The 24,675-nt window shown below is 41.0% G+C and overlaps 1 pseudogene; it reads left to right on the top strand.

The window, feature by feature from the left end:
- The first annotated feature begins 9,317 nt into the window (after positions 1 to 9,317).
- LOC147459753 (uncharacterized) lies at positions 9,318 to 12,587 on the top strand (annotated as a pseudogene).
- Positions 12,588 to 24,675: the final 12,088 nt, after the last annotated feature.

Below are 24,675 nucleotides of genomic sequence, written 5' to 3'. Positions count from 1 at the left end.
ATGTGCCAATCACAACGACATCAATGGAGGAGATCAGAGAAGATGCTCAATCAGAAGCCGCTGCGGTGGTGCCAGACGAACATCAAGCTGCTACTACTCTATATGGGGTGCATGCAGAGGAGCTACAAAATGAAACAGAGGATATGTGTTTAAACGGAGAGCTCTATATAGATATAGAAAGTTATGCTGAGTTATGCGAGGATGAGAGAGAGATCTCTTAAAGCCACAAATATTGTATTTGAACAATTTTGCTCCGTGCTGTAAAAGCTCTAGCTCTCTAAGTAGCTTCCATGGTGTGTAACGCTCTTTTCTACTCGCGCTCACATCTTTTGATTGAAAATTCTGAGTTTTCGACTTGCCTCTTCTACCACTCGATTCATTGCGTCATTGTATTTATATGCGTCATTAAGTCATTGTATTTAATGGTCTTTGCGTCATTGTCTACTCTATTCATTCAATATTAAGTTTCAATATTCGTGTGTTTAATGCAGGTATGGATGATGAGGAGTTTCTTTCTTCTTTGTCACCTCAGCAGAGACAGTGGTACGTGGAGCGTCATCGCTCTGGCGCATCATCGCGCGTTCCTACACCATCCGCATCTCCCTCTCTTTCGGAGCATCCGGCGCGCTCCGAAGCTTCGGCGTCGACGAGACGAGCGTCACACTCGTCTAGACACCGGCGCTCTAGTGGTGGCGGTGGCGGTTGTTGTGGGGATTCCGCCACCGATGCCTCCACACCGCCTCGTGTTCGACGAGGCTCTTTACCCTCCCCTTCTTTGCCCGCCCCCACACCAGCCACAGCATCGCCATCTACGCCAGGTTTTGCACGGCTGACTATTCCTAGAAGCTACACACCTCTACCTACTCCGCCAGGAGCCACCCCACTCGACACTCCTCGCTTCGGGGCCGAGACGCCGGTGGAGACACCTGACGTCCGTACCCCCATCGACACGCCGCTAGAGACCCCTGCCGGGACACCCAGGTTCACGCGTCACCGGCCAGAGGGCTTGCCTTACTCCGTCGACATCAGCGGCGGCATCATCATGGATGATGACGGCAAGAAGGTGATCTCGTGCATGCGTGGTCTTTGCTCTCAGCTGTTTAGACACTATATACTAAACAAATGGAGTGAAGTACCAAGTGATTTAAAAAACAGAGTCATCAGCATACTTCATGATGAGTTTCCCGTTCCAACACGGGATCAGCGCTTCAATGAAGACCTGATGAAGATTCGAATGCGCGAATACTGCAAACACAAGCGTTCCGAAGTGCAAAAAGCAATCAAGAATGGGTGGAATAGGCTAGATTGGCTGGCCAAAGAAGATTGGAAGAATGCGAAGAAAGCAGCGCGCGAGAATCCCGACAAGTGGAAGCAACAAAAGGATGTAGCCAGAGCGCGAGTAGAGGCAGGGAGCTCGCACCACTTGGGGAGCGGTGGATGGGCATCATTTGAGGCCGATTTTGTAAGTCTTTTCACATTGCTCTTTATGCATGTTCGATAGTTTAGGGTTTATGAGTTTTTTAGTTCTAACATAATGAAATCTTTGTATGTTTTGACAGTGGTCGATGACAGGACGTGATCCCACACCGTACGAGCGCGAGTACGCAGGCAGGAAGGGCTTAAACGCCCTGATGGACATTCTCAGTTCTCGCGGCGGCATGGTTAGTATTAGGGTTTACTCTTTTTTATTTTTTGTATTGTTTTATAAATGTCGTTATATGTTTATATTTACTGAAAACTGTCTTATTGTCTTTTTTTGCAGAATCCGACAGATACGCCGCTTGGACGCGATGAGACGTCTGATTAGACGACGTCAGTTTAGCCGTAGCTAGATAGCATTAGTTTAGGGTTTCTCATAGCTTATGTATCATGAGACGGATTTTATACGTCTTTTTGAACCATGTATATTATTACATTTGTCACCGCAATTCCTTTTGCCAATCAATTCTTTATGCCTATGATGTTGTACAATTGTCATTATTACATTTGCCAATCAATTCAGTTTGTCTATGATGTGTACAATTGTCAATTTTGCAAACAATGCGTCTTGTGGGTGACTATTTTGGGTCTATTATTTACCTTTGCACTTTTTTTAAAAAGTGAATCAAGTACAATATGGTTGATGGGTGGCAGGGCATTCAATGCCCTGCCACCAAAAAAATATTCTCTCAGGCGTCGCTATAAGCGTCGCTATTTATGGCTCTGTAGCGTCGCTATATGCGTCACTATACTCTTCTGTGAGAGCGTCGCTATAGGCGTCGCTATGAGCGTCGCTATATAGCGACGCCTATAGCGACGCAGATAGCGACGCTCTCGTAGCGACGCTTTTAGCGACGGTTATAGCGACGCCGGGGGTTATAAAAACCCAGTGTATTTCCGTCGCTAAGAGCGTCACAAGAGCACACAACCTCTTGTAGTGCAAGAAGAGGTGAAGTTAGGCAAGTCAGGTCCTTCTACATCAAATAACAATTCCAGAGATTAGGTTTTTTACTCTAGAGGTTGTGGAAACAATAGAGGTGGAAGAGGAAACTATGGTCGTGGAAACAATGCTAGAAGAGGTCAATGGTAAAACCAACAAAGTCAAAGTTACAATGATTATAGCCAAAGAGTCAGGGGGAGAGCCCGACCTCGTGGACGTGGAGGTGGACGATTTGTACATCCTCAAAGAGATGGATATTGTAACAGATGTGGCATTTATGGTCACTTTGAAAGAGAATGTTACACAAGGCTAAATCAAAATTGTGATCGTGGTGGAAGAGGCCGAGGTTATAGCAGACATGGAGGAAAGTTTGCTGGATACAATCCTCATGATCAAAATATACATGACAATAGATCGAGTGGACATTTATTTCCTATGGAGCATGTTGTTGGAAGCATGGTGGAGCCACATCATATGGATGATTGGTATTTAGATAGTGGTGCCACAAATCATATGACATCATGGTGAATGGTTTGACAGAAAAGAGAAATTAGAAGAGTGCACGACAATTGAGAAGATCAGAGAGGGTGCATTATCCAGTTGATAGATTGTCATACAACGGTTACATGCGCACACATTATGCATACATGGTTTCACGTGTGAAACATAAAGAGCCTACATGTTTTCAAGAGGAAATTGGAAAGTCAGAATGGGAGTCAGCTATGGATGAAGAGATGGATGCTCTTGTGAAGAATGACACTTGGGATTTGGTTCGCTTGTCAAGTGGAAAGAAAGCAATTGGTTCAAAATGGGTATACAAAGTCAAGTACAAGTCAGATGGTAGTGTGGAAAGATACAAAGTGAGGCTTGTTGCTAAAGGTTATGCACAAACAAAAGGTCTTGATTATGATGAGACATTTAGTCCAGTTGTTGCAAAGATGACAACAGTCAGATTGGTGATAGCAATGGCAAGTATGTTTGGTTGGAAGTTACGGCAAATGGATGTGGATAATGCATTCTTGAATGGTGACTTGGAAGAAGAAGTTTATATGATACAGCCAGAGGGTTATCAACATCCAGAGTTTCCATATTATGTGTATAAGTTGAAGAAAGCATTGTATGGTTTGAAGCAAGCATCTAGAGCTTGGTGTGAAAAGATAACCAGATTCTTGAAGAAGATTGGATTTAAACAGTCTACTGCTGATCACTCATTGTTTTTGAAGCATGTTGATGGAGAGATCGTCGTTATTGTTATCTATGTTGATGACTTGATTCTCACTGGAAGTCATGATGAGCAAATTTTGCATGTCAAGAAGAGTTTGTTGAGAGAATTCAACATGAAGGACCTTGGTGAGTTGAGATATTTCTTGGGAATTGAAATTGTCAACACTTTATTAGGAATTTGGATGATACAAAGACAATACACATTGGATATGCTTGAGAAGTATGGAATGACAGTGGAAAAACCGGTTGATACACCTCTTGATCAAAATGTGAAGTTGTTTGATGATGGACATTACATTGAGGATGTCACTATGTACCGCAAGATGGTTGGAAGCCTTATTTACTTGACAATAACAAGGCCACATTTGAGTTATGCAGTGGGTGTTGTGAGTCAATTCATGCAAAAGCCATGTAAAAGTCATCTTGATGCAGTGAGACGGATTATGAGATATGTGAAAGCCACTGTCAGTTATGGAATGTTTTATGAAAAGAATGGGAAGCTTTGTCTTTATGGTTACACAGATGCAGATTGGGCAGGAGATTTTATGGATAGAAGATCTACAAGTGGTTATGCATTTTCGATTGGCAATAGTATGATAAGTTGGAGTAGCAAGAAGCAATCAACTGTAGCATTATCAAGTACAGAAGCTGAATATCGTGGAGCAGCTTTGGCAGCATGTGAAAAGTCATGGTTGAGAGTGCTTATGGTAGAATTTGGTTGAGAGTGCTTATGGTAGAATTTGGTTTTGACTATCTTGACAGTGTCATTATATATTGTGACAATATTAGCAGCATCATGTTGGCAAAGAATCCAGTCTACCATGCTCGCACTAAACACATTGAGGTACATTATCACTTCATTAGAGAAAAATTTTTGGCAAATGAGATTGATTTGGTGTATGTGAAGACAAATGATCAAGTTGCGGATATATTCACAAAAGCTCTTGGAAAGGAGAAGTTTTGCTACTTTCGTGAGGCATTGGGAATCCATCATATGCAAGCTCACTCTGAGCTTGAGGGGGAGTGTTAAATAATATGATATTAAAGAATATGTCCATTGTGCTATGGGTGGCTGGACACTGACTATACTATGTTGTAAATATACTTTGGATAATAGTTCAAAGAGTAGAAGAGAAGAGCAGCATGTTGAATGGCTGCTGCAGGGTAACGATTGTGTGTGTGTTTGTCTCGATGTGTATTGGTGTGTGTGCATAGTCTTATTTCCTACCTTCTCCATCACCTGCGCACTCTACAGACCCCCCCTTGTAGCTCATGCTTGAAGCTCATTGGACCCCTCCGGGCCTAGCCAATCACAAGCAGGGGGCAATACAAGCAACAAGGGTAGCCTTGGCACAAGTGTCCCCCTTTCCCCTTTGAGAGAGAGGACTTTATAAATGCAAAATCAATTAATTAAATCTCCAAATTTATCATTGGACCCCTTGGGTGGCCAACCAATAGGCTTTAGGCACACCATGAGGGTAACATGGGTAGGAGCTTGACATGTGCCCTTGCTGCCTCGTAAGGCTTGGGGATACCTTGAGTGTGTGTGTGTTCTCTCACTATCATTGGACCCCTTGGGTGGCCAACCAATAGGCTTTAGGCACACCATGAGGGTAGCATGGGTAGGAGCTTGACATGTGCCCTTGCTGCCTCTTAAGGCTTGGGGATACCTTGAGTGTGTGTATGTGTGTTCTCTCACTAGCCCCTACAATATGGGCTCACCCCCCCTTATGTAGGGCTCCTTTTGACTTTAGGTGCTCAAGCACCTTACTCATCAAGCATGACAAAGCACTTCTAGCTTTGGGGTGTTCTCACAAGCATATCAAGCAAGCACAACAAAGCACCTCAAGCACCTTAGTCATCCAGCAAGATACGCACCTTAATCATCCAGCAGGACAAGCACGACAAGTACCTCAAGCAGGACAAGCACAACAAGCACCTCAAGCACCTTAATCAAGCACGACAAGTACCTCAAGCAGGACAAGCATCTTGAGATTGGGTTGGGTTCCCACCTCAAGCTCAACCCTAGCTTATTACCTAAGGTCAAAGGACTTTTACACACATTATTGGAGGTCTTCGATGAAGCTAACCCTAAGGTCTTATGCTCAATCGGTTAGCCTTGCTCTTTGATAGACCATCTCCCATTTGGGCCCCTTTATCATTGGCCCCGTGTTGAGATAGATCTATAAGAACATGTCTATATCTTAACCCTTGTTCCCATTTATTCTCCCACATTAAATGATCAGTTTAATATGATAAAATAATTTGGGTTGGTTAGATATTAGATTTTATGACAAAAAGACAATGTCTCTCCTCATAAATCTATCCTCAAATGCCCCTACATCAAGACGAAGTGACCCATTACAATTCCATGCTCTCAGTTTTAGTGTGGTCCCATAAGTCTTGCATCATCATGCGGAGCAGCACTCCAATAGCACCACCCTTCCATCTCAGTAGAAAGCAATCTTAGTCTTTTCCCTTTCCACTCTAATATTTGGAATTACCTCTTGCATGTGAGCAATCTGCAAGAGCATGAGGTCATCTTCAAGAAAGATGTCCGTCTTCTTAAGAGTTGGTCTCTTCTTCAAAAAGTCCTTCATGTTGTCCATGGAGGGGAAACTCAAGACAAGTGACCTGTCCTTTTAGGTTTCCCCATTTCTTCCACTTTTCTTGTTGCCCACTCTCCAAGCTCTTGCATGCGTCGTCTCATTAACCCCCATCATGGTCATGAGTTATTTTACCTCTTCATCAACATTATCTTGGTCTTTGAGGCCACAAATCATCACATGTAAAGCCCGCACACGCCTCCTTTGCTCCTCTTCTAATGTCAAGTTAATGATGGTGGGTGTGGGGGTTGTCTCCTTGTCTATTCCTTTCTTGGCGATCTCAATTCATTTCTCTGCCTCATCCCCTTTTTGTTGGGTCCTTGTAATGACATCCACCCATGAAACCGTCATTGCTTTGTGTTTCTTATCTCCTTCTTTGATGGCTTGCTTTTGTTCTTTAATTACGCTGAGTTCATCAGGGTTGAAGCTTGCCTTCTTCAAGTGTGTGCCGTGATCGCTCTCTGCATGCTCCATCTTGAGTAACACTATCTCCTCATCTTGGGCCGTCACCCAACTCTCAAGTGCATTTATCGTACTTTCTTGGACCGACACACGTTCTTCAAGTATCTTTATTGTGCCTAGGAGCTTGCGATTAATCTTGTTCATGGTCTCGCACATTTCCTCTTTGCATTTTTGAATCGCATCCTCCAGAGGGTCGTCTTTGCCATTTTGCTTCTTCATGTTTGAGAGGGAGAGACAAAAAGTTCATGAGAGAGGGAAATGCACACTATGTAAATATGTGGTTCCTCATTATACATACATGGCATTTGTTTACACTCTCCACATCATCCATAAATGCGCACTCAACATCTATCACAATCTCTGCACTTTTTGAAATTTTTGAACCGCAATCTAAAATTCAGAAATTTCTAAATTTGCCTGAAAAGAATGTGCCAATTGATGAAACCAGGGGGGGGGGGGGGGGGGGGGGAGAGATGGGAAACTCTCATACAACATGTAGGTAACCCATTTGTAGCACTTTCGAATTAGTTGGAACTGAAAAAGCCTATACTCGCCTCTTCTAGCTTAAATAGGGTAAACATTATGGGAATGGGGAAGGAGCACAGGCAGTGGGCTGCGGGGCAGTGACTCCGGAGTCTAGAAAATGCTTCTTCGGATGCATTGATTGTAGGATTTTTCCCATAGGAGAAAGCTCTATTGTGTGTTCAACAAATGCAAAGCGAGGGACTCTCTCCAAATGCAATCACCTACGCATGCATCTTGAAGGCATGTGGCTCTATGAAATCTATGGATATATCCACAAAAATTCACAATTACATTATTAGTCACAGGCTGTTGAAAAAAGATGTCGTTTTTGGCATTGTCTTGGTGGATATGTATGCCAAATGTGGTGCACTTGAGAAAGCACAAAAAGTTCACAATTACATTATTAGTCAGAGGTTGTTGAAAAAAGTTGTCGTGCTTGGCACTGTCTTGATGGATATGTATGCCAAATGTGGTGCACGTGAGAAAGCACAAAAAGTGCTTGAGGAGCTCCTGTCCGGAATGTCGCCTCTTGGAATGCACTGATTGTGGGAAGTGTGCAAGAAGAGCAGGGGACAACAAGCTCTGGGCCATTTTAGCGAGATGCAAAGGGAAGGCCTTTTTCCAAATGGATTCACCCATGCTTGCACCTTGAAAGTTAGTCACCTTATGCAAGACCTTCACATAGGTTTGAGAATTCATGATGAAATTTATAGTCATGGGCCGTTGGAGGGGAATGTCAGGTTTAACAATGTTTTGATCAATATGTATGCCGAATGTGGTGCCCTCATGAAACTACACAAAGTTTTAGATGAGCTTTTACTACAAATTGTCGCCTTTTGGAGCACGTTGATTGCTAGATACGAGCGACGTGGTTGTTGCAAGGCAGCTCTCGGCTATTTTAACCACATGAAAAGTGAGGGTTTCTCACCAGATGAAGTCTCTTGGAGTGATTTTATACGTGGATATGCCAAGCAAGGGTAGGCAAGGATGCTCTAAAATGTTTTTCCTAGATGCAACACGACTTGGGAATGTTTTTGACGACCAATTTGTCTGAAATGTTGCCCCTTGAATGCATGGAATGATGGGAATGGCGTCTCTTGGAATGCAATAGTCATGGGATATACACCACACGAGCAGGGCTAGAGAGGTATAGGCTATTTTCAACTTCCTATCCAAAGTGTGGACTCTTGGAATGCACTAACTGCAAAATTCTCCCATGAGGAGAAAGCTCTAGTGTGTTTTCAGCAGATGCAAAGCGAGGGCCTCTCTCCAGATGCAATCACCTACGCATGCATCTTGAAGGCATACGGCTCTGTGTAAGATGTTGATATGGGCACAAAAATTCATAGTTATATTGTTAGTCAAAGACTTAGTCGATATGTATGCCAAATGTGATGCGCTTGAGAAAGCCCAAAAAGGGCTTGAGGAGCTTCTTGTCCGGAATGTCGCCTCTTTGGGATGCACTAGTTGTAGGATGTATGCAACAAGAGCAGGGAAAGAAAGCTTTGGGATATTTTCAACGAATGCAAAGCAAGTGTATTTGTCCAAATTCAATCACCTATACTTTTGTCTTGAAGGCTATGCTTATATCTTGAAGGCATGTGGCTCTATGCAAGTGGCTCTATGCTTATATCTTGAAGGCATGTGGCTCTATGAAAGTGCTCGAAGAGCTTCGTGTCCCGAGTGTGGACTCTTGGATTGCAAGATTTTCCCCATAGGGCAGGGCCAAAAAGCTCGAGTCTGACTTTAGTAGATGTAAAGCAAGGGCCTCTCTCCAGATGCAATCACCTACACATGCATCTTGAAGGCATGTGGCTCTAGGCAAGATGCTGAGTTTTAAAAACGGGAGTTATGTCGTTTAATATAGCTTGTGTGCTTTTCACCACTGCCATGCCATCATCCTTTTCTTCTATTTTTAGCCTATGGCTACCTCCACGCTGTGTTAGTCTCCCAACTTGGATCACCTTTCCTCATCAAAAATTTAGAAGTGACACACCCATCTTTGGTTGTTCTACCATTAGAGAAAGTTTTGGCAGGCTTGCAGATCTATAAGTTGTATCCACTTGCTGAGTTGATCTTCCATGGAAAACCTGCAAGATTTGCGTTCCATGGTAATCAAAGTAAACCCCAAGCTGATCGTACAAAGCCACACCCAAACGGAATCTTGGGAGGCTCTTTCTTCTCACGTAAAGCAGGTTAGTTTTGATTGCCAGTATATTTGCAAGAGCCCCACCGACCTTGGAATTGGGCGGAAAATCACACAAAAAGGTCAGTTTCTCACATGCATTTGTGATTTGTTGATTTGTTGATTTGACGGCTCTAGATTGACATCTAGTGTTGTGGCTAAAACTTTGATGCATGCTTCCCTTGCAGTTCCTAGTGAATGAGGCTCGTTTCTTGACCCTGGTAATAGCTTGGATCACCCAAGGCTCCTTAATGAGGTTCAAAGTCAACCTCAGAGCTATATAGATGAATGTGACCACTCAACTAGAGAAGCACTTCAGAAGTTCATAGTACAAAATGATCTGGCAACAATACATTGGAAAATTCATTGATTTGCATGCATGTGAACTCTGGGAATCTTGCCCAAGCTAGTCAAATTTTTAGAATTTAAAAATAACTTTTTGCTTCTACCTAGGGTGCCATTATTTTGGCCCATGCTAGGCTCGATGAAAGAAACCAAGCTATTTCTCTTTACCTTGAATATCTAAGAGCGATTTGCAAAATGGAGAAAGGAGAAGCATGCCACTTGGCATTGGTTGATTGGACAGGAAATGGTAGAAGGTAGAGGCTAAATTTAGCACGAGCTTCGTGCAAAAAAAAAAACAACAATATCTGCTTTCGCCGCACCAAAGAAGGCAGACAACGATCGATATGGGAAAGTGGGAAAGCTTGCAAGGGGTGGTGAATTAGCCCACGCTTGTTGTCCGGAATGGCGTCTCTTGGAATGCACTGATTGCAAGATACACACAACAAGAGCAGGGACAGAAGGCTCTACATTGTTTTCAGCGGATGCAAAGTGATGGCCTCTGTCCATATCACTTTGCCTCTGTCCAGATGAAATCACCTACTTATGCTTAAAAATTCATTGTTAGTCATGGGATGTTGCAAAATAATGTTGTGCTTGGCAATGCCTTATTCGATATGCATGCCAAATTTGGTGAACTTCAGAAAGCACAAAAAATGTGTGAGGAGAATGTCATCTCTTTGGAGTGTATTGATTGCGGGATAAACACAACAGAAGTAGGGCCAGATTACTCTAAGCTATTGTCAGCGGATGCAAAGTGAGGGCCTCTCTCTTGATGCAATCATACCCACGTGCATCTTGAAGGCATGTGGCTCTATGCAATATGTTGACGTGGGCATAAAAATTCACGTTGATATTGTTAGTCAGGGGCTGTTGAAACAAGATGTCATGCTTGGCAATGCATTGGTTGACATATTTGCTAAATGAGGTGCGCTTCAAAGAACACAAAAAGTGCTTGAGCATCTTCCTGTCCAAAGTGTGGACTCTTGGAATTCATTGATTGTAGGATTTGCCCCAGAGGGGCAGGGCTAGAAAGCTGTAATTTGTTTTCAACCGATGTGAAGCAAGGGCCTCTCTTTAGATGCAATCACTTATACATGCATCTTGAAGGCATGTGGCTCTATGCAAAATGTTGCTATGGACACAAAAATTGCCTTAGTCGATTTGTATGCTAGAATGTCGTCTCTTGGAGTGCATTGAGTGCGGGATAAACACAACAGAAGTAGGGTCAGATTACTCTAAGCTATAATCAGCGGCCGCAAAGAGAGGGCCTCTCTCCTGATGCAATCATATCCGCTTGCATCTTGAACACATGTGGCTCTACGCAATATGCTGATGTGAGCATAAAAATTCACGTTGATATTGTTAGTCAGGGGCTGTTGAAACAAGATGTCATGCCTCGCAATGCGTTGGTTGACATATTTGCTAAATGAGGTGCACTTCAGAGAGCACCAAAAGTGCATGATCAGTTTCCTGTCCAAAGTGTGGACTCTTGGAATTCACTGATTGTAGGATTTTCCCCACAGGGGCAGGGCCAGAAAGCTGTAATCTGTTTTCAACCCATATAAAGCAAGGGCCTCTCTTTAGATGCAATCACTTATGCATGCATCTTGAAGGCATGTGGCTCTATGCAAAATGCTGCAATGGGCACAAAAATTACCTTAGTCGATATGTATGCCAAATGTGGTGCGCTTGAAAAAGCACAAAAAGTGCTTGAGGAGTTTCTTGTCTGGAATGTCATCTCTTGGAATGTACTGATTGCACCATACGTGCAACAGGAGCATGGCTATAAATCTTTAGGGTTTCTAGAAGCTCCAAGTGGCTCTAAGGGTGGGCAAAGCGGCTCTTTTATGGGTTAGAGGTGGAAATCAGAAGGTGGGACTAACTGCGAGGGTTGAACAACTGTTTTGAGCTGGCAATGGGCACAAGTTTGAGGGCTAGCATTGGGGTTGCTAAACAGGGCCTATTGTAAGTGCAACGTTTACAAAATAAGGAAGTCCCTCTAACACTAGAGGAGAAGCATAAGTCCCCCTTCAACACTGGAGAGGATAAAAGTGGCGGGGGAAAGGCCCGTTCCCTACAATATTATTATAAATGTGGAGTATGGTGCCAACTCCACACCACACATATGGTTTTTTCTTTTTTTGATGGGCACAAGCATCGAAATGCACACAATGCATGTCTCTATCTTTAAAAATTGCAATGTGAAAGTTTTCTTCTCCAAATATCTAATAATGCAAAATTTCGTTTATTTGCGAGGTTGTAGAACTTTCGGCAAAAGGGATGCGACTAAACCATCACAATAAGCTATGCCGTTTGGTAAAATCGCTTCTTGAATTCTTAAAAAATTCTTATAGTGAAGCAATCAAGGCAAACTAGTTATAACGAGATACTCAACTCATGATTATTGGCAAATGGTCTTTATATGTAACAGTTCTTAAAGCATGCTTTGTTGCTAAAATCCATTTAGAGACTGGCATGTAGGTGCATGCTTGTATTGTCACGAATGGTTTTGTTGGCGGTACGCTGGTTGACGTGTATCTGAAGGCGCAAAATCTTGATGTTTCCCCAACGCTCCTCGAAAGTTTGACACACAAAAATGTTGTAACATGGACTACACTGATCACAAGGTACGCATATCATGGTCAAGCAGAGGAAGCACTTTATTGTACAAAGAAAATGGAGTTGTAGGGTCCTTGATCGAACGAAGTCACCTTTGCTGCCCTTCTCAAAGCATCCTCTAGCATTGCAGCTGAAGAGTAGGGCAAATGGGTACGTGACCAAATTATCAAAAGGGCCTAGATATCAATCCATTTATTGGTAGTTTCCTTGTTTGTATGTTTGCCAATGTTAAATAACAAGTCTGGAAATGAAAAGCACATGAAGGATTTTTTTATCATGGTAAGAAGAAAGAGCTGGTGGTCATCACGTACAACATGCCATGTCATCATTCAAGTGCAATTTTTGGAAGTCTGCCACATCATTAGTATTTGTGTGTGTGCCGGTTCTGCTTTATTTTAATCATTTATGTCACTTGGGGCCCCATCGGACGGGGTCCCCATAAGTTGGTAGGACTTCTTTGACTACTTGCTCTTCTTAGGGTTTAGGCCCCTCGATCGGCATGTGTGAGCTAGCTCCCTTCATTAGGCTTTGACACATCAACAGTTTGTTATAGATAGAACATTTTTGTGATTAAGTTAAACAAAAGTGAAATTGTAGAGAATAAGAAACTTGAGAGAGTCCCAATAACCCTCATGACTAGAGCCCTTGATACAAATGAGGGCCATCAAAGCAAAAAAATCCAAAAAATTTTAGAGATTAGTCAGAGAAGAACATTTGGGGTCAAATGCTTTTGAGGGTAATTGTGGGGATTTTAGGGTATTCCACTACTCCAACGTACCTAAGCTTATCAGGCTTAGCAAGTAAGGGAGGGGTTAGATGTTGAGGGCTTTGATAGGTACAAGGTGGAATGGCACATGGGAGAGATCTAAAGTCAAGAAAATGTATGTACAATGTGTCAAAGGGTGGCAATGTCAAAACCCTTGTTTCTATTATATGGGTGCATTAAAGGAGTTGAATCTTGCTAATTGAAGAAAGTCCGTGATAGACACTCAAAAGATCCCAAATTTTAACTAGTTTTGGATATTTCCCTCTCAAACTATCCACATGTGCACATGACATGTATTTGTGAAGAATTATTGAGAAGACTGTGTATCTTTATATAGGTTTTGCATAATTATTACGACCTTTATTAGCCAAGTAGGCTCCCATAAAAAGTATTGAAAGGGTCTTGTTAGATATTGGACTTCATGATGCAATGTGGTGATTGAAATAGACACAAAGAGGTCATCTAGTGGAAACAATGTTGCTTAAAAGGATTCTAATGGAGGGTAAAGGCTAGGGACTTCATGAAATTCCATAGAAAATTGGGGAGGGATGCATCCAATATTCAGTCCAAAAATTACTACGTAATGCTGTGAAGGACCATGGAGTTATGAACTTGATGGCATAGCAAGGTATCATAAGATAGAAGTGTAGGAAGTTCTGCATGCAATCTCTATTACTATGATAAACTCATTGGGAAAACCATAAACTCTTCAACTTCAATAAAGAGCTCAATAAATTCAAGAAAGCTATGAGAAAGAGCTTGGTCTAGGAGCTTAGAGCACTTTACAAACTAAATGGCAAGAGTTGTTAATGTCCACATAATACTGGTCATTTACTCCATCTTGAAATAGTTGCAAATATGTTTGTTAATTTACTTCACTTCTTCTACATAAAAAACTATATGAATTAATTTTTTTGTGCAACATATCCTCTACAATCACACTCCTTGTTGGTTTATGAAGAAACATGGGATTTTGTCAATTTGGTCTACCCAAGGTATGGAGAAGTCCTACCATCAAGCAAGAAACAAGTTTCTTAAGCACACACTAGACATGGAAAAGGGGAGAAAAAATCAAATAGCTTGCTTGAAATATTCCAATGGTTTTGTAGACAAGTGTGTCATCGAACAAAAACACAAGTAGCCAAAGAATTATTAGAGAATTCAAATATTTTTGTACAACCATACAAAGGAGTAAGCAAAAAATACAAGATGCATACAATAAGTCATCTACAAGTGAATGCTTTATACAATGGCTTGCAACAAGGTCTAATTTTTCCTGCTTGAACCAACATACGGCCTTTGAGTCTCAACTTTCAGTCATTTCAATCCTTCCCCACCACTCGAAAAATTTCTACTTCTTGTAACCTTGCAACTGCATGCCTCCATCACCAATAGAGGCTTTCCAAAGCTCAATAAATAAGTCTCGTCTTTATTCTCTAGCTTTTGTGGCACCTCCAATTATTTTTGTATCTGATGGAGCTCTTCCTCTATCAAAAGTCCCACTTCTTCATAGATTTTTAAACCATTAAGCATGAAGGGAGTGCATTTGCCCGTGCGTGCATGCATGCAAGAAGGGGAGGAAGAGGAAGAGATCCAAGCTGGAGAAAACACCACACTACAACATTATGTATGTTTTTCTTTATTAGTATATGTGTGCAAGAGTTAATAGTTAGGATGCTAGTCACACGGGTGGCTGCAAGCCTTTACCCCAACAATCTTTTATTTAAAGGCCAATGTGGTTGTAAGTGGCTATGACCAAAGCTAGGATGCATATCCGTGAAGTACAACAATTTCACCCTTGTAAAAACATGTTCACCTTACACCCATTCAATGAAATGTGCAAACCACTTCATATCCAAGATATTTATAAGAAAATTTGTAGGGTTGTCATCAGTTTGGACCTTAACAAGATCCAATCTCCTATTCATCAATCAACACATCCCAAATGAGATGATACCTCAATGTGTTTTGACTTGGAGTGAAACACAAGGTTTCTTGCCAAAGCAATGACACTTTGACTATCACAAAATTGAAACTTGCTGAATGTTTAAATCTCCCACTAAATGTGCCAACCATATAGCTTCCTTGCTGGCATCTGACGTTGCATCATACTCAACATCTATAGTGAAAGAAGACATACACTCTTGGAGACGATCTCCATGATCTCCAAGAAATCATTGGAAAATTTTTGAGGTCTTTTGGAAGGCCAATAAGTGGAGAGAGAAAAAAATGCGCATCCAATGAGAACACTTCAAACAAGACGTTCAAAAACTCCAAAAATGAGCTTTAAAATGGCTATTTTGCTGAAATTTGGGGCCAAAAAAAGCCATTTGATAGTGAGAATGGCCTTTTCACCATAGTCAAAATCAACCTTCCACCATTAATGTTCCTAGTGTTTTCAAAAATTGAAAAATTTTGGGGACCCGGATGACAGTAGGGGTCTCTCCTTACCGAGAAAACTTGTCCCTACTTTTGAAGAAGCCGCTCCCTTCCCTCCTAAATCCTCATCTTCATCTCTATCACCATCTTCAATTCGACTATCAGCAGAGTTACTCCTTTCTCCTTCATCCTTCTCTATTATGGATGAACCTCGTAGGTATAGTACTATTCGATGCTTCACAACTCTCAGCTCCACCAATAGTACATGTCCAACTCCAAGGAGGTTAAAGTCTTCTATTTTCTCTCAATCGTCATTTGCAACTTAATCAATGCTACTAATAAATGTATGGAGATAAAGATAAGCAAGGGATCTTGGGTGCTTGTAGAAGGAAGAAACCTCAATAGTCCAATATGTACAAGTCTTCTTGAAAGGGTCGAGTAATGGATTTCAAAATTGAGGTTGGGAGAAAGACTATAAAAGAGGTCTTTGTGCAACATGTTTGGAATCATGGTGATATTATGTAGCATGGTGGTGACTGTTCCTCAGTCAAAACTCCTAGAAGAAATTGTAAGTTATGCAGCTTCTTCCTCATTTAAAATCCTCTTGATCTTAATAATTGTTTCTAAGTTTCTTTATAACATTGTTGCACTCTTGTAACCCTCTTCCTATCAAGAGTGGGAGCCTGCGGAGTGTATCATTGTCCTCATGTATGTTGTACATGCTCACATTGGACTGATTCACTATGAGGGTAGAAGACATGGGAGCCTAGCTGATGCTGGTATTTTCTTCTATGACCATTAAATCTATCAACTTGAAAGCAATCACGGACTAGGTTCCTTGATTTACTTACCTTTGGAGGAGGACTATATTTATATAGATTGACAAGTTTTTGGCTATGTTGCTCTTGAATAAGTTAAAAGCAAGCTTTTCAAAGATGCACTAAGGCCTACTCTAGCGACAAAGCTCGTCAAGATAGTTCTATTCATCCCTATTATGATGTTCATTGAGTTGTTTGGTTCACAATACATTAGAATTTATAGGACAATGTTGTGCCATAGTCTCAACGTTGTGTTTTGTAGTGGCCTTCTTGACAATGGTTGGCATACAAAGGAGTCAACATGTATTGTCATTAAGATTGCACTTGACAGCTTAATAGTCAAGTACATGATATCCACACAATCCTTAATACTATCATTCTGGTATAAAAGATCTCGACTTATCAATGGCACGCTTGTGCCGATGGATCAAGAGGCAGCTAGCTTGGAAGGACATAGTGTGATGCACATAGAGGTCACTGACATTGATGAGAACGTGTTAACAGCTATAACCATTCGAGAGATCAACACGTTGTCCCAATTGTGATAGGATATTTTGCAAGAGAGACTAGTAGAGATAGACCCAAATTTCTTTTTCATTCTTAGTGGATGTAAGTTTCTGTGGAGAAGGGAGAAGGTGATTCAGTGCCGTGACATTTTAGGTGTGAGGTCCCTGCCCCTTTTTGAGAGGAGTGGATCACCTTTGATAGGTCTTCAATCTTGAGAAAGAAAAACCAACGGACATTGCCTTAGCTACTATGTAGCCACGGGCCTGAACCGTTAGTGAAGGATTGGTCCTATCTCGCTATGGCGGAGCGTGACCAACCCTATCTAAAAACTATCTATAATCAATTATACCCAAAGGTATAAATCTTAGAGTGACCAACCTATGCACTTTTTTCCCCATATTTCAGAAGCACAGCCGCCAAGGTTTGTCTCTTTTAAGATTTATGACTATTAAAAAAAACAATTTCTACCGTTGGAAAATTACCTGACTCATTCGGTCCACCCGTCCATAGAATGATACCATGAGGGTATCATTCTCCCACTTTCCACACTGCACTCACCCTTCTTGTTATCTAATTACTACCACACTGTTTAAAACATACATGTTCCTTTACTTTATTTACGATACTTGCTCGTCGTTAAGACAATCCTTCAAACAGTATTACAAACAATAATCAAACAAGAAGTCGTCCAATTTTAAACCAACAACCCTTGGATTAGGTTCACTTAAGAATCTCTACTGGCGCTATTATGTCCGATCGGTATATACATTATTTATAAAAACCCTTGTCATCATGAGCGTCCCATACCGCTCGACAAGTACTCGTTGTACTAATCTGGACGTACTCCCGCCACAACAACAATGGTGCCAATTGGGCGTCATCCTCACGCCACGAAAAAACCACACTGCAGTATCCAGCTGGGCTAATCTGGGTGTACTCCCACCACAGCATCAGTGGTGCCATCCTGGGCGTCATCTCACGCCTCGGCAACTGCCACATAATGCCAACGCTAATAAGTAGAGAGACTTGAGAGAAACCATACCGAAGGTTTTGGACAAACATTCTTTCCTATAGCAACCAGTTTAATCAGACATTCTTTCTCACTTGTCAAACATATGCCGAGTTTCTTGGGGTAAAGCCCCTTGGTTTCTTTTCATAAGGTAAATAATATATTTCTATGGTCTCGCATATGCAATGATGCCTAACTTGAAACTACAATACTAACCTGTACCATAGCTCCGATTGATCCGATTGGTGGAGACATAGCATGTTCTGCAAGAGTTCCCCCGTTACTTGTACCGGCTTCATGATCATTAGCACCTTGGGTTTGAGTACGCTTTGGAGCCATTTTTTTGTACTACACTTTCGTTATACACTTAGAACTTTAAATTGGTCAATTTCTCTAGTAATCTCCTTGAAATCTAAGGTCATTTTTACATATAAGTAACCTTGTTATTTTTCTTGAATATTACTTTACTAAAATTTTTCAAAGAGAGTCTGTATTTTGAACCCTCGTCAACTCGGATTCACACTTAGTGTTGTTGTTCTACATATAATTTCTATACATCAAAATATTTACTAATCTTAATTAATAAAAAATTAAGTGTGTAAACTATGAGTGAAAGTTTAGGAATGGATTACTTTTATGCATGACATTTCTAATCCAATTCTAACTTCAATTTCTATACTTCAACTAAATTAATTTTTAGTACTATTTAAAATACTAATCTAATTGACAATAACATTGGTGAATGAGAATTTCATCATACATAATAAGAGTGTGATGAGTACTCTTATGTATTAACTTACAATTAACTATGCATAAGTTAATAGTGAAGATGTACTAACTAGAGAGAGTAGGAATACTTAGAGAGATTAGAGTAAGAGAAAACATACACACACATCTTTTCTAAAGTTAATTGAATCTTACTAATCCATTAGAAAGATTAGAGTAAAAGAGAACACACACACATCCTTTTCTAAAGCTAATTGAATCTTACCAATCTATTAGAGAGATTATAGTAAGAGATAACACACACACAGATCATTCCTAAAGCTAATTGAATCTTACTAATCTATTAGAGAGATTAGAGTAAGAGATAACACACACACATCATTCCTAAAGCTAATTGAATCTTACTAATCTATTAGAGAGACTAGAGTAAGAGATAGCACATACACATCATTCCTAAAGCTAATTAAATCTTACTAATCTATTAGAGAGATTAGAGTAAGAGATAGCACACACACATCATTCCTAAAGTTAATTGAATGCTTACTTAATATGCACCTTACTAATCCACTAGAGTTTTTTCTCTTTAGTGGTTTGTGGACGCCTTCTCTCTAAGAGAAGTGGCAGCATTTTGTGAGCGCTATAGAGGCAATCTCTATGTTTAAAGTGTGAGTATGGATGCTCTATTGATAACAGAAAAAAAAATGTCCAACTTTTTTTCTAAAAGAAACAAAAATATATATAAATATATTTTCATTAAATTTTATTTTTTTATTTTTCTAAAATTCATACCCACGTTCTTGGTCCCCTTGTGGTACCCATCAGCTTAACCAATTTGTCCTCATCATCAAGAGATAAGGCCACACAGCCCCCCCTCATTAAGATTAGTCAAGACTAGCCTCTCCTTTTCATGTGACAGTGTGTCCCACTTTGTCCCCTCCTATGTGAGTCCAGGTGAGTCCATGTGCCTTCATGTGTCATCCATGTGTACTCTTTTGTCTTTATAATTATTATTATTTTTTCTTAATGATAATTTACTTTATATTTTTAAGTTAAACGTTACAGTAGTAAGAAAAAATTCTACAATCAGTAGATAAGTCTTGCAATAAGTTAGTTAGTGATTCGCATAAGTAAACATGTCAGAATTTTGTAGCATAAATTTTGAATTCTAGGTTTTCTCAGCCTACAATTCATAATTTGAACTCGAATATCTTAAATAATGAGTGATGGTAAAAAAATTTCAAATGCGTAATAGAAGTTGTGTGAAATTCGAAAATAGAGACCTTACAATCTCCCCAACTTAGAATTTGAGATGCTCTCATCTCAAGAACAGTGAAGGGTACTCCTTAAGAAGGGTTGTCTTATCTTCCCAAGTAGCATCGTCTACAGGGAAATCCTTGCATAAGATAAGATATTTTTTGATGGATCTATTCCTAAGATTTCTCTCTTGAGTTTCTAGGATAGTATCAGGTTGGAGTTGTAAAACATCTTGAGCAGGTAAAATGATTTGGTCATCATCAAGGACATGGTCATGGTTATATACATAAGGTTTTAACAGACTTACATGAAATACATCATGCACTTTGAGATGAGAAGGGAGTTTTAGTCTATAAGCTTGATCACTTACAACCTTGATTATTTCGTAAGGTCCATAATATCGGTAGCTAAGCTTCTTATACCTTCCGAGAGACAGATTGCTCTTTTTGGGCTTTACTCGTAAGAAAACCTTATCACCTTCCTTGAAAATGCGTGTTAGCGGGTACGCTGCGACGGACGATGGAGCACAACGAGAACACAGACCAACAAACTGTCAATCCGATGACGTAGCTGACCCGACTAGGGCATGGAGGAAATCTCTGGGTTGTCAACCCTGAGATAGACAGTAAAAACACTCTACAGTCACTAATCCTACCACAACACTACCATAAAGCAAAGAAACAGATAACGCATCCTACGAAACACTACAAGCTCGAATCAGTCTCAAATCATATCGGAATGACTCAAAATCGAAGGGCAAGACTCACAAGGATATATCCTATATGGCCAAACACCTAAACCCTGAAAACCATAACTGTAAGACCTCTAATCGCTATCGCGATAGACTCAAAACAGTAATTTCCAAAGTGTCCGGAACTGATCTACAAAGACATCAACATGAAGAGCTTCTCGCCCTGATTTTAACGACTACTTGATTATTTAGAACGGATATCGTTTGAGGTACTTACGACCAAATATAGTTCGTAGCAGGCAGGCTCGCGATGTGGTCCTCGGCTTGCATTGCTTGCGTCAACGCAGAGAGCTCCTTGATGCTAACACACTCCTACTCTCATATCTGAAATGTGATTAGTGTGCGCGACGGTGTGTGTACGTGAAGCTCATTACTGTGTGCTGTAGAAACCATGACTGTATATTAATTGAGATAACGTAATGTGTTTTTTACAAAGCTTTAGGTATCAGCTTATATACCAAGCCTTCAAACCTAATGTACGGCCAAATGACCTGAATTGTCTCTATGCTTCTACAGAGCTTAATTACAAGAAACTGAGTTGGCTTTACTCATTATACAAGCATCTGCGGCCAAAATACAAGTGCCGATTTAAAATATGAGGTTCCCGTAAACATTACAAAAGTGGCCGTCATGACTCAAAATATTAATTACGGGATATTCGATGACGTCCATGAACTCGTATCTTCATATTGTAGCATCCATCTTCATCTTCATTACTTCATCACCATCTTCATGTGGAATCTTTACAAAATCTTTGAGTAATCTTAATGGAATCTTTATGAAAATGTTGTTTAAAGGGCGTCCTTTCAACGCTCTCCTCCTCTGAATTCTTGTCGTCCTCGACAAGACCCTATGTCTTTGCTGGCCTTGACGATTTCGTGATGTCTTGGTGTTGGTTGAAGTTGTTGTGGCAACCTCTTATGCAGTTGGTTGCTTTGTGTGATGTTAAAGCTGCCTTGAAGTTGTACCTGTAGTGTATCTGAAGCCTGGAACTCTCCCGCTTGTTAGGAAATAAGACGTAGCTAAATAGATAATTGAGTAGATTACTTAATGGAGAGAGACAGATTTACATACACGAGATTATAGAGTAGAGAGAGAGAGAGAGAGAGAGTACACACGATATACGTGGTTCACCCAATGTGTGCTACGTCCACAGGAAAGCAGCCACTCAATGGATTTAGTACTTCAAAACAAGAAGTAGTTTACAAAGGGATTATACCCTTAATGGAGCTCCCGCCTTGCTTCACTCTCACCACCTCACACTCACCTTGTTGCATCAACTTCACACTATGAAATGTGTGTAGAAATGGCCTCCTTTTATAGGCCAAAAGGGCTGCCCCCTCTCATGAGAGGCAGCCATGTGTGAATAAGTCCAAATCGGACCCTCCAATCCGTCCATGTGTGGCCGCCCTTGTGTAGACAAATCTGCTTTTGAATTCGGCTACCGGCCATTGAATTCAGCCACCGGCCATTGACTTCCGACCAACGGCCACCGGCCATTGACTACCGGCCACCGGCCAACCGACCGGTTGTTTTCCGACCACTTTCCGGCCGCCGTCCGACCATAATATTCCGGCGAAAAGAAATATTCCGGCGAGGAAAAAAAAAGTATCAGGGGCGGAAGCCCACGAGACCCCTAAAGTTGCCCCTGATTTTTGGCCGTCGTAAAAATTTTGGTTTCCGGCAAGTGATTTTCCTTCACGCACGATGGCTTCTACTCATAATGGGGGCCTTACAAATGTGCCCTTTTACCACAGAAAATTACAAGGGTAAATCAGACTCCATACTTAACAATCTCCCACTTGGAGACTGATCTCCAAACCAAACCTGTGACTGCTTTCCATCCTGGCTTCTTATCCTTGAATGCCAATTGAAGATGAGCAAAAGCTCAACTTCTCCTTGTTGACCACCTTTGTAAACATGTCTGCAGGATTTCACTTGTATGCACCTTTCCTAGCTTTAGTTGTCCCTCTTCCAAAAGAGTGCGTATGAAGTGATATCTCACCTCAATGTGCTTTGTCCTTGAATGCAAGGCTGAGTTATTTGCAAGATGGATAGCGCTTTGACTATCACTGTACAAGACACAATTGTCTTGTTTGAATCCAAGTTCTTCTAAGAATCTGTGAATCCATAGAATTTCTTTGCTTGCCTCCGTCATTGCTACATACTCTCCTTCCGTGGTACAAAGTGAAACCACTTTCTGCAGCTTTGAAGCCCAACTTACTGATGTGCCTCCAACCGTGAACACATAGCCAATAGTGCTCCTTCGAGTATCTTTGTCACCTACCATATTTGCATCAGCATACCCTTCTAGAAAAATATCCGTTCCTCCAAAATACAAATCATTTGTTGTTGTCTCTTTTAGATACCTAAGTATCCACTTCACAGCTTGCCAATGCTCTTTACCTGGGTTGTCCACGAACCTACTCACAACTCCCACTGCATGTGCAATGTCTGGCCTTGTCCAGGACCATAGCATACATTAGAGAACCTACCGGTGCAGCATATGGAACTTTAGACATATAGGCTATCTCGTCTTGTGTCTTTGGACACATATCCTTTGTTAGTTTAAAATGACAAGCCAAAGGTGTAGAAACTGGTTTTGCATTTTGCATTGCAAACCTTTCTAGTACCTTCTTGATGTAATCTTCTTGAGATAGCTTTATTGTCTTCTTTGTCCTATCCCTTGATATTTTCATACCAAGTATCCTCTTTGCAACACCTAAATCTTTCATTGAAAAAGATTTAGACAGCTCCTCTTTTAGGTCTTTGATGTCCTGCATGTTAGCACTTGCAATCAACATGTCATCAACATACAACATTAGGATGATGAATTTCCCATCTCCCAAATTCTTCGTGTAGACGCAGTGATCCGAGTTGCATCTTGTGAATCCATGATCCAACATCCATCAATCAAACTTCAAGTACCATTGTCTTGATGCTTCCTTTAAACCATACAAGCTCTTCTTTAATCTGCAAACCATTTTCTCCTTACCTTTTATTTCATACCCCTTCGGTTGAATCATGTAGATTTCCTCCTCTAAGTCACCGTGAGGGAATGCCGTATTTACATCCATTTGCTCAAGATTTAGATCATGAGCAGCCACAAGGCTTAAGACAAGCCTAATTGAGTTTATTTTTACAACAGGAGAAAATATTTCATTGAAGTCAATACCTTTCTTTTGAGAAAACCCTTTTACCACAAGCCTAGACTTGTACCTTTTCTTCCCGCCTTCTTCTTCCTTCACCTTGTACATCCATTTGTTTTGAAGTGCCTGCTTACCTTTAGGAAACTCAACCAACTCCCATGTTTGGTTGCGATGTAGTGAGTCCATCTCCACTTGCATGCTCTTCATCCATTCTTCATTGGATTCATGTTGCATAGCTTCTTCGTATGATTCTGGCTCTCCAGAATCTGAGATCAAGAGATGGTTGAAGGAAGGAACAAACCTTTCTGGAGGTCTACTTGCTCTTGTAGATCTTCGGGGAATAGGTTGAGGCTCCTCATTTGGTTGACGTTGTTGCACATTGTCACCGTTTGCAGTCCTTGAGTCTTCACCGTCCTCAAGCTCCATGTACTCATCACATGTTTCTTTTGTTTGTTTTCTTTCCAAGTAATCTTTGTACATATTTTGTTCGTTAAAAATTACATCTATACTCCTTAAGATTTTACCATCTTCATGATTCTATAGGCGATCCCAAAGTCACCTTCTCCATAGCCAATGAAGAAACACTTTTTGGACTTTGCATCTAGCTTTGATCTTAGGCTTCTATCTATGTGCATGAAAGCCTCACACCCAAACACTTTGAGAAATGCATAAGTCACCGGTTTACCTGTCCATGCCTCTTCTAGAACTCCCCCATCCAATGCCGTTGAAGGTGACCGATTGATTAAGTACACAGACGTACTTACAGCTTCTGCCCAAAGCTCAAGCGGTAGACTTGCATGTAGCCGCATGCTTCGTGCTCGCTCCATGATTGTCCTGTTCATCCTTTCCAAAATCCCATTTTGTTGAGGTGTCCTTGGGGTTGTCCTTTGCCTCCAAATGTCATTGCTAGCACAAAAGCTTTCAAAAGCTT

The sequence above is a fragment of the Adiantum capillus-veneris genome, chromosome 4 (assembly GCF_014529385.1).
Source record: "Adiantum capillus-veneris isolate H3 chromosome 4, ASM1452938v2, whole genome shotgun sequence".
Lineage (NCBI taxonomy): Eukaryota > Viridiplantae > Streptophyta > Polypodiopsida > Polypodiales > Pteridaceae > Adiantum > Adiantum capillus-veneris.
The sequence above is the reverse complement of the archived record's forward strand: the minus strand, read 5'-3'. Positions and strand labels throughout refer to the sequence as shown.